This window comes from Plecotus auritus (genome assembly GCF_963455305.1).
Source record: "Plecotus auritus genome assembly, chromosome: 3".
Taxonomy (NCBI): domain Eukaryota; kingdom Metazoa; phylum Chordata; class Mammalia; order Chiroptera; family Vespertilionidae; genus Plecotus; species Plecotus auritus.
This window is the reverse complement of record NC_137772.1, coordinates 152,575,604-152,586,111: the sequence shown is the minus strand read 5'-3', so window position 1 is coordinate 152,586,111 and position 10,508 is coordinate 152,575,604. Positions and strand designations below refer to the sequence as shown.

At 40.3% G+C, this 10,508-nt stretch overlaps 1 pseudogene across 1 annotated transcript; it reads left to right on the top strand.

Moving 5' to 3' along the window:
- The first annotated feature begins 1,823 nt into the window (after window positions 1–1,823).
- LOC308243800 (dynein light chain 1, cytoplasmic-like) lies at window positions 1,824–2,091 on the top strand (annotated as a pseudogene). The gene has a single exon. The product of its transcript is annotated as a dynein light chain 1, cytoplasmic-like (transcript).
- The last annotated feature ends 8,417 nt before the right edge of the window (window positions 2,092–10,508 follow it).

Below are 10,508 nucleotides of genomic sequence, written 5' to 3'. Positions count from 1 at the left end.
GGGGTCTCTGGGATGACACGATGTTCTGATTAATCCCCTAGGAAGTGATGCTTCTCCTTGCAGTTGGGAGACGGGCCTTCCATTCCGTTCCTTATAAAGGCATGTGTTCTTCTTGAATAAATGCTACATAAAACCAGCCTTTATGCTTTTTCCCCTTGATCTGCAACCCCATTAGTCCATAAATAAAATGACACCTTCAAAGCACACAGGCTGCTCTGCAGGGTGGTCTGAGGAGACAACCGCAGACTGTGCCATGGCCTATGACACCACACTCTTCTCTGGAAAGTCTTGTGGGCCACACAGCTGCCCCTGCCAGGCTGTGAGGCCCAGAGAAAGTGAGCCCGCTGTGCTCATCTCCCCATCTCTGCTGACTCGGGGGACGGGAGGTCAGCTCCCCATTGTGGAAGCAGCAGGGCCTCCAGAGACTCCCAGTGCTGTGGGATTGCCTCTAGTCTTGGGAACCATCTACCTTCTGTGAGCGTTTATTTTCCTATCAGGACACGGGAGATAACAATACCTACCTCACAACACTGTTATAATAAAAGACCTGTCGTTAAGTATATGCTCCAAAGCAATAGTAACTACTACTTTTGTTAAATTTTTATTACCTCAATCACTATTCTTTCTGGTTACATTATTGAAGTAAAACACTGCTCACTGGAGTGTTCAAGTAATAGAGGATTTAGTTTACATAAAATAAATTTTCTGCCTAACACAAGTCTTTCAGACGTAACCATTTTCATTTCTGGCCATGGTGTAGAAAATAATTCTAGATCGTGTTAAAATGCTTTCAAACTTTGGAGAGTAACTGGGTACTTGGACCATTTTGCATCTTGCATCACTCTGAGCAGTACTTCTCATTGCACAGTTGTGTTCTCATTTGGGTTGATTTGAAGGCATATTGGGCTGTCAACACAATACAACAAAAACAAATTCTACAAGTGAGCATGTTATTGTAGTTTCCTTCTTTTTCCTAAAGGAAAGAGGTGGGGGGAAGCATAGAATAAAAAGAGATGGTTTTGAAAGCTGATGGAGATTTCTGCTGTCTGTGATTTCAGTGGATTGAAACAAAGAGGTCGTGAGGTGTCCTTAGCAGACACTGGAGACAAGCTCTTCCTAAATTTTTGCCTAAATAGACACAGGCTTCCCAGCAAAGAAAGAATTCTTTGGTGTTGTATCTAAACTTGCTAGATGAACTAAAGAGAACACTTTGATCTATGGATATAAACTGTAAACCAAACCCCTTCTTTCTTATCGTCAAATCCCAATGCAGAGAGAGATGATATAAAACCATCTCTCTAACTCTCTATTTATCTATCTTTCATTTGAATATAAAGCACATATTAAGCATTAAGTACTAGAAGGAAGTGCTAGGATAGGTTAATGACCTTTACTGATCACATTTATTGATCATCTACTACTATACAGAGTTCTTGTACGTATATTATTTATTTTAATCATCACAATAGCTCTACGGGACATATTTTCTTATTCTCATTTTACACATAAGAAAACCGAAATTCAAAATGTTAGGTGACTTGTGCAAAGTCACACAGCTTATGCAAGGCAGAGCTAAGAGTCGATCCCAGTCCTCTGAAGTCAATGTCTATACTCTTTCCAAAGAAAGGCAACTGAATCTAGAATAGCTAATGACTGTAAAATATTATAAATGAAAGGGCGCAATTGAAGACATCTTTACTTTAAAAAGGAGGAGGAGATGCGCCATGACTTGGGTAGCTGTGGCTTCTCCCGCTGGGTCTGAGCCTCACCAGCCCCTCCCCCAGGCGACATGTGCAGTGGGCCAGCCCTGCTCCACCTTAACCATGTGTGACCACAAGGCAGTGATCAAAAATGCCAATATGTCAGAAGAGATGCAACAGGACTCCGTGGAATGTGCTACTCAGGGGTTGGAGAAATATAATGTAGAGAAGGATATTGCGGTGCATATTAGAGGAGTTTGATAAGAAGTACAAACCCCCTGGCACTGAATTTGTATAGAAGAACTTTGGTAATTATGTGACACATGAAACCAAACACTTCATCTATTTCTACCTGGGTCAAGTGGTGATTCTTCTGTTCAAATCTGGTTAAAAGCATGGACTGTACCACAAACTCAGTGATTCATCCAAAAAATAAGGATTGCAGCCTAAATTCCAAATACCAGAGACTGAAATCTTCAACCTTGCTTAAAGGAACACCTTGATCTTGAACCTTTCTTGTGTTATTTTGCATAGGGCATTCTCTGAACTCATTTGTTGTACTTATAAAACAATTAACAAAACAGCATTTATTTGTATTTATTTTCTATTCCATATTTCTATGCCTTGTGTTTTTCCTCCTCAAAATCTATCCCTTTCCCCAAAAAAGTAAAAATGGGGAAAAATTAAAATGAAATAAAGACGAAGAAACTAAAGTCCAGTGAGGCAAAATTATTTGCTTGGGATCACACAGCTCATTAGCAGCAAAGCCAAATCTAGAACCCAGGATTCTTTCCACTATTCTTTTTGTTGTTAATCCTCACCCCAGGATATTTTTCCCCATTAATTTTTAGACAGAGTGGAAGAGAGGGAGAGAGAAACATCGATGTGAGAGAGACATATCAATTGGTTGCCTCCTGCATGAAACTTGGAGCCAGGGATCAAGACTGCAACCAAGGTACATGCCCTAGGCCAGAATTAAACCTTCAACCCTTCAGTCCATGGGCTGACACTAACCAGTGAGACAAACCAGCTAGGGCTCCACTATTCTTTGCTGACCCTCAGAATAAACACTACAGCACTCCTCTTGTTGAGCATGAATGAAAAGCATTCATTTTTTCTTCTATTTTCCTGATCTGGATCTTGTCATGGAATCTATGGATAGTGATGAACATGATGTCTCTAAACGGAGCTATAAATGCATCAAGAGCAATTGATGGAGATTCTGGCATTAGTGCTCCAGATTCCTCTGAGCGCCTGCGATCTTTCTCATATCTCTCCTATGTCAATATGACTCTCACCTGAAGGCATGGAAATCAGCTACATAGCTCTGTTTTAAAAATCAGATGTGGTTTATTTGAATTGTTCAAATGTTAAAAGGGGGCCAATTGGACATCATTACAGCAATACCATATTTGAAAGGAAAATGTTAAAACATTAGTAAGAATTGTGAAAATACGTAAAAGGCTCTAAGTTAATGCTTCTAAGCATTTTCCCATCTCTGTGAGAGGTTTGTCTTGTATTCCCATGCCAGTTCATGGGTGTAGTTTGCATAGAGGTTAGAATCAAAGACAGGGGAACTAGATGCCTGGATGACAATCCTGGCCCCACCAAATGGTGGTAAATTTTCTTCAACTCCTAATCCTCACTTTCTCATCTACTGACTGAAGAGTGATAAAAATTATTGGAGAAACTGCTTATTTTCTTCCCAATAACTATTCTCCCCTACTTCTTTGCTAATAGAACCCTGATTCGGGGGATGTGGCTGGCAATGTATCCAGCTGAAGGAGTGTACTAGTATGTATGGTCTTCCTTGCAACTTCAGATAGAAAATAAGATGTAAGTGGAAGTCATCGTATGAGGGCTCCAACATTTCTCTAAAAACAATTACTTAGCCCTCACCATTTTGGCTCAGTGGATAGAGCGTCGGCCTGTGGACTGAAGGGTCCCGGGTTCAATTCCAGTCAAGGGCATGTACCTTGGTTGTGGGCACATCCCCAGTAGGGGGTGTGCAGGAGGCAGCTGATCGATGTTTCTCTCTCATCAATGTTTCTAACTCTCTATCTCTCTCCCTTCCTCTCTGTAAAAAAATCAATAAAATATATTTTTTTTAAAAAAAATAAAACAATTACTTATCTAGAAAGTTGTTCCCTTTTGCTTTACACCCAATTCCTCTTTTTTTCTATCTAGAACTCAGATAAGGTATCTGGAACTCTAGCAGCCATACTGGGTCATGAGCGCCCAACCCCTGTCCCAAAGGTGGTGGAAGAGATGGAAGAAGCCTGGGTCTGTGATGACCCAAAAGACACCATCCCAGCCCTGAACCACCCACCTCTGGATCTTTTTACATAAAAGAAAAGTAAATTTGTTGTTGTTGTTGTAAACTTGTACACCTGAAACCTGTGTAATTTAGTTAACCAATGTCACCCCAATAAATTTAATTTTTAAAAGTAAATTTTTATTGTAATATACTTATTTGGAATTAACTATTATATACAGTCAAAGCTAATGCTGATTGAAGTACCAATATCATAGATTTTATAATAGCTAAATAAGATAATTCATATGAAACATGTGTAGGGCCCATTTAGTAAGTACTCAATAACTATTATTTGCTGCTACTGCCATTATTAATACTCTGTTTGTTGCAGAAGACCAGAGAAAAACCAAGCAAAGCTTTTAGAGAAAAGAAGTTACACTGTTTAATACACCAGCAGACTCAGTGGAACAACTTCCCAAATCTGAGTAAAGTAACATGCAAGGGGCTTTTTTTTTATATCTTTCTGGGGTCTTTGTCCCACAAATACGGATTATGCTTCTGGTCTTTTCGTGGGTTTTGCAAAAAGGCCCCAGGTGTTGGGGTCTTGAAACCATATCAGATGGTCTGGCCTGGCACCAGCGTTAATAGCCCCCCCTCTCCCTCTGGGGCTATGCACTGTTCATTGTTTATGGCCTCTGTGAAATATGAGCATTTAGATAACAGGTTCTGCAAGACCGGTTTCTGGGAAAGAGGCAGTGACTTAATTATAGGTTATCAAGAATGTACACTGGGCTTGCTGGCACAGATTCAGATTGCTAGCCCCCCAAAATATCAGGGTTACCTTGGAATTATCCCTTTTTAGCCTTCTCATGTTAACTACTATGATTAGTACTATACCACCAATAGTATTCTGTCTTATCTTTTCCATGTTTCCCATGTAAGTTCCTTGAGAGCAAACCTTGTACTTTACTCCTATTTGTAGGCCTGCTACTGTGCCCTATATGGAATTTTTTAAAGGTATCTTCTACTTACAGGAAAAGTAATTTTGTTTATTTTTAATTAAATTTGCTAATAGGAATCCAACATAAATCATTGATAATAAAACCTGGAGAAATAAAAGCAGTTTTTACATAGGTGTCTGCATTTCCTAATTCTTGTTTTAAAGTATGCGCTGTTTTATTTATATGTGAATTGGCAACCAGTTTTAGGTATACTGTTAATAAAACATTATCTTTTTTTACCAAAAAAGAAAAATGTGCAAAAAAACATGGAAAATCTGGTCACTAGACCTGAAAACTATCTGCCACACTCATCACCAACCCCAGCTGTCTTCTTTTCTGGTGGTGCCTCTCCTTCACTGAGCACTTACTAGGAGCTAGGTGCTGTGGGCGAAGGGGCCACATGCTGACCTGACCAGCTCGGGGAGGCCTGCATGGCGGTCGTGCAAACTCAGAGACCTAAAGTAACCACAAAGGATGGTCTGAAATTAAACTAACTAAAAGCAGTTATGGTGGACAGTTACATCCTAGGCCAGTATCTTCACTGACAAGGTCAACCTTTACCTTAACTGAGCCTATCTGTCTTTTTGCATCTATGATAACATACCCTTGAAATGTCTAGGAAACTCGTAACTTCCCTTTTTCCAGACCCCTTGGGGCACAACCTAATGTGCTCGGCGCCAGGACAGATACCACAAATTCCTTCATTATCATGTTAATTGTTCCTGCACCCACCTAAGTATGTGTCTATCATTTTACTTTTTATCCAATCCTAGGGGTTTCCCCTGCTTTGCTTTATCCCACCTCTCTAATCTATCACCAATGGATTTCATGTAACCCACCTAAGTCCCTTTCCTTCGATTGCAATGTATAAATACAGATGTAACCCGCCATTCTCCAGAGCATTATCTCAATTCGTTGAGGTTCTGCTTCCTGGCATATGTCGACAGTTTGGCTCAAATAAACTCACAAAAATTCTTTACAGGTTTCAATGGTTTTTTTATGTTAACATTACTGGGCTAAGCCTGAATTAATCGCTAATATCAATTTTGTGGGACAGCTATGGTTACCTCCACCACTTTTTGTGAGTTAGTATCTAGAATAAAATATTCTAGTGAATGTCAATTTTTCAAACTCAAGCCAAATGACAGAAAATGTTTCTTAAGAGATCTGATCCTATAGAAAATTCAGTTTTGCTTTATTCTATGTTTACGTTCTTTTTCAGAGACTCAGAGGAAAAACAAAGTCTTAAAAAGAGAAAAGAAAGCTTAATAATTCATTTCCCTTTCCCTCTAAAATAATCTACACACACACACACACACACAAAGAAAATCACTTAATCTTAATCACTAGTTAGAAATAAACCAAATGTGTGTGAATTGAGGAAGTCTTTAGAGAAATACCTTTCTTCCTCCCCCTCATTGCTCACTTCCCCCAACCCACCCCCCTCCCCGCAAGATTTCTTCACTTCCTAGGCCTGCCTGGATCACCCCCGCCCCGTTGACTGTGCCTTTCAGTATGGAATCCTCTTGCCCACCCTTACAGCTCACACCCTGTATTTAATACATGATTTCATATTTCCAATTCATAAATTTTGTCTCTCACTCCTGTTCTATATGTTAATTTCTGGGCAGTAAGTTTGAGGTAAGAACAGTGATTTTGTATGTCAAGTTGAATGCATACAAATCAGAGGGTACCCTGCTCAGCACACTGACATTGTCATGAGTTTGTTTAGGGGCACTGAGACCCAGCTAATCCCACAAAAGCTGCTCTGTGGATCTATTTTACACAGTTATTTGGTTCAACTGCGTATTGTTTTTAAAGCCACATTGAAATCAAAGTGTTTTCCCAGGCTCTTGGAGTGCCCGGGTCAAGAATGCTGACAATCTCCTGTCAGAGAGAGGCTGTCAGCATCACCCCCTATCAAGCACTCCCAGTCGTCACTTGAATAAGAACAAGCAGGCAACCCGCTGCCTTGTGACAAGCGCTGTGCCTCGGAGGGAGCCAAGGGCTGTGAATGAAGCCTGTAAAGGTCACTTTATGTAAGAGGAAAGAATGGCGTCACCCAGAGGCAGACACAGTTTTGAATTAAAAACCTGTTTACTGGATGCTGGAGTACATGTCCTTACTGGGGACCCTCTCCTCCCCCCACCCCTCATCCTCTCAATGAAAGGTACCAGTTCTGAAATCTCCAAGTTGTCTAGTTTTAGGTGATGATCTCCTAGGTAGGTGATGAACTGTTACTTATGATTGAATTTTCAGCTTTGTGGATTGCATTCACCTAGTTCCCTGGAAGGGAAATAACAAGTTTGACCACCCTACCTTTTGGATTTCATGGTTGCCAATGGATCCATTACCCTGGACACACCTTTTTCAGGGAATATTTCTCCTGACACTTACACGGAGAGGCGAGAAAAGCCAGTCAGCTACCTCCTTAAGCAACTGTATAAACATTCAAATCACTTCAACATTTTTCAGCTCCAGAGATAATTTCAAGACCTTGGGGGTGAGGGGTAGTTAGTAACACCGGAAACATTCCATGAATATTTTAGGAGTCGTGTGATAACATAAATTCCAAACAGCTTTTTAACCTAGTTTCTAAATAAATAATTTTCAATTAATTTTTGAAAAAAGATATATTCTAACAACCATGTTTAAAATACGTTTGTTTTAAAAGATATATCTGTTTTCTTTCGTGCGTTTTCTGCTTGCTTGAAGTTTTTGTTAAACCACCTGGATGATATTTGGAAGGTTGAAGTCAGAACTCACTTTTGAAAACTGTAAAATGAAAGTTCATTTTAAATATTTATAACTGCCTTAAGAGAGTTTGACAGCTTATATAATTTAAAAAAATTATACTTTGGGTGGGGGTCGGGGGTAGATGGTGTCTGGAAGTTTCAAGTGATTATTTGCAAGAATAACACCTTGAATTTACATAAATTATCCTCCAAGCCCTACAAAGCAGTGGTACAGTGGAAAGAGCACTAATCAGGGAAGCTGGGTTTGGTTTACAATCCTGGCTTTGACTAATTGGCTGCGACCATGAGCAGCTCCCTGGCCCTTCCTGTGTTCACTTTCTTCCTCTGCAAAAAGGGGAGGGATGAATGAGGCTTTGTCTAAACTCCTAAAATTCCATTTTCAGCTCTGGCCTCAAACTCACCATTTACACTGATGGAGGAGAGGTATTGTTGCCTACCATCGTACAGAAGGCAAATACAAACCATGGCCCACCAGCTTGAGACAGCCATGCAGCTCAGGTCTCCCAGGAGCTGCCTGGCACTCTTTATAGGCATCAGGAATTTAATGAGGATCTCTGGGAATCATTATAATTAATCTTTGGTGAGCCAGTGCATTGTAGCAAGGATCAGATTCACCCTCACACATTCAACCATATACTGATCGCTACGTTAGGAGCCTCCTTTGCTCTCAGAAACTAAAAGAGTAAGTTATTAAATTATTCTCTCACTGAGACTGAGCTATTCCCTCCACTGATGGTGTCAAAACAGGACAACAGGCAATTACAAAGGGACTTGGCAGTACCACAGACCACTGCTTTATAACAGGGGTTTGGGCAGGCTGGGGCCAACCCTCAAAGCAGGATGCCCAAAGCTCTGGGGGAGCCAGCTCTGCCCAGTGCTGTTTCAAACCCCTCAGACGTCAGGTTCTGCAAAAACAAAAACTGACCAACTCACCTTCATGAGCCATGAAAGTTACTAGCAAGAAAAGTGGATATATAAATATACACACACACACACACACACACACACACACACACACACACAAATGTATGTATTAGGGGCTACTTGGAAGGATCATTAAAGGCAGGTATATGTTTACAAATTGCAGCCAAGCTTTGTAGAAATAAACATTTCTTTAGCAGCTAAATAGAAGAAAGAGCCGGCTGGGGTAGCTCAGTGGATGAGCATCAGTTCATGCACCAAGAGGTTACCAGTTCATTTCCCAGTCAGGGCACATGCCCTGGTTTCTGGCTCAATCCCTAGCAAGGAGCATGCAGGGGGCAACCAATCCATGTTGATGTTTCCCTCTCATGGATGTTTCTATCACTCTCTCTCTCTAAAAGTTCAATAAAAAGATATTTTTTTAAAAAATAGAGGAAAGAGAATATGCCTATAACCATTTACAAGTTCGGTTTCTTTTACTGTGATTAGTCACAAAGCCAGGCTGCTCTTTTGAGGTGATGAGTCAGCCCTGACAGAGCAAGCCACACCATTCGGCAGAGTTTGCTACAGCCAAGTACAAAACACTTGCAAAATAACTGAACTGTTGGCTCCAGTAGGAACGGAACTGTATGTGAGTTATCAGCTTCAGGAGAAAGCCAGTGGAGGACCGTGACATAATTAGAACTTTGAAACTCCCCAAGAGTCATTTCCTGTGTCTTTCTGTACAGTAGTTGAATACTCCTTTATCAGTTACTTCAAAAGCAAAGCATGTCTGGTCTTAAAGGACTGCATGCAGTGTGTGTTTACTCTGTTACAAATGACTGGCAGGGTTTGAGAATATTCAACATAACCACATTTTTTCGACTATTTTTTCAAGTTTTTATTTCCAGAGCTCAATTAAACATCAAATGCTTCAGGTTAATGCCCTGGCAGGGAGCAAGCACTCCCACATCTACCATATCTCAGCAGTTAATTCTGGCTCTGCATCAAGGTGTAGCAGAGTGGAGCTCTCTTTCCTCAGGTTCTAAAAATCCCTTCAAGATAAAATCTGATTCAGAATAACCCTCAGACGAAGGAGCTCTGCCTACATCAATAGTCCAACCAGGTCCTCTAACTCTCCCAAGTCCTCCGGCCCCCACCTGCACCATCTTTGATAACCAGACTCACTTTATAGGCAAGGAAGGCCAGGGCTCTAGAACACACACATCATGGCATTTATTTGCCTTTCTGTGTGGTGAGGGTTTCTAACAAGGTCTTTGAGAAAGACGCAAAGCAAGGAAGAATACCTTGATGAATAGATTCATATTCATTCAATTGAATAACTGTGTTCATAGAGTTCATTATTCAGGTTTTCCTGTGTCACTGATTCTGGACAGTGGCAATATTGTGCTCATATGATTGCTCCCACTTTACTATGAACATAAATTTGGCTCACATCCTATAAAAAAAAAATCAGAATTACTTAATGCTATTTTTAATTGCAATAATATCCTGTTTTTAAATCTAAATTATTTGGACTGAAATACACATTATGTGTATTATATGCACATGTAATTTCTGTATCTATATAAGCATAATAGAAGTAGAAATATCTAAATATCCTTTTTGAAATGGTCTTTAGATAATAATAATATTTACATAATGCTTTACTACAAGTAAAGTGGTTAAGTAGTGGCTCTGAGATTGCACTCATAGATTTCACTGCCACTTCATAGTATATCCATACTAGCTCCTCAAGGGAGCTACTGAGACAGGCCTCTGCCAATTCTACAGGGAGCACTGGAGCTGAGATGGCCCTTACGGCTGTCCTGATGGAGACAACAGGGCCGGATCTTTTTTTTTTTTTTTTTTTAATTGATTTTAGAGAAAGGAA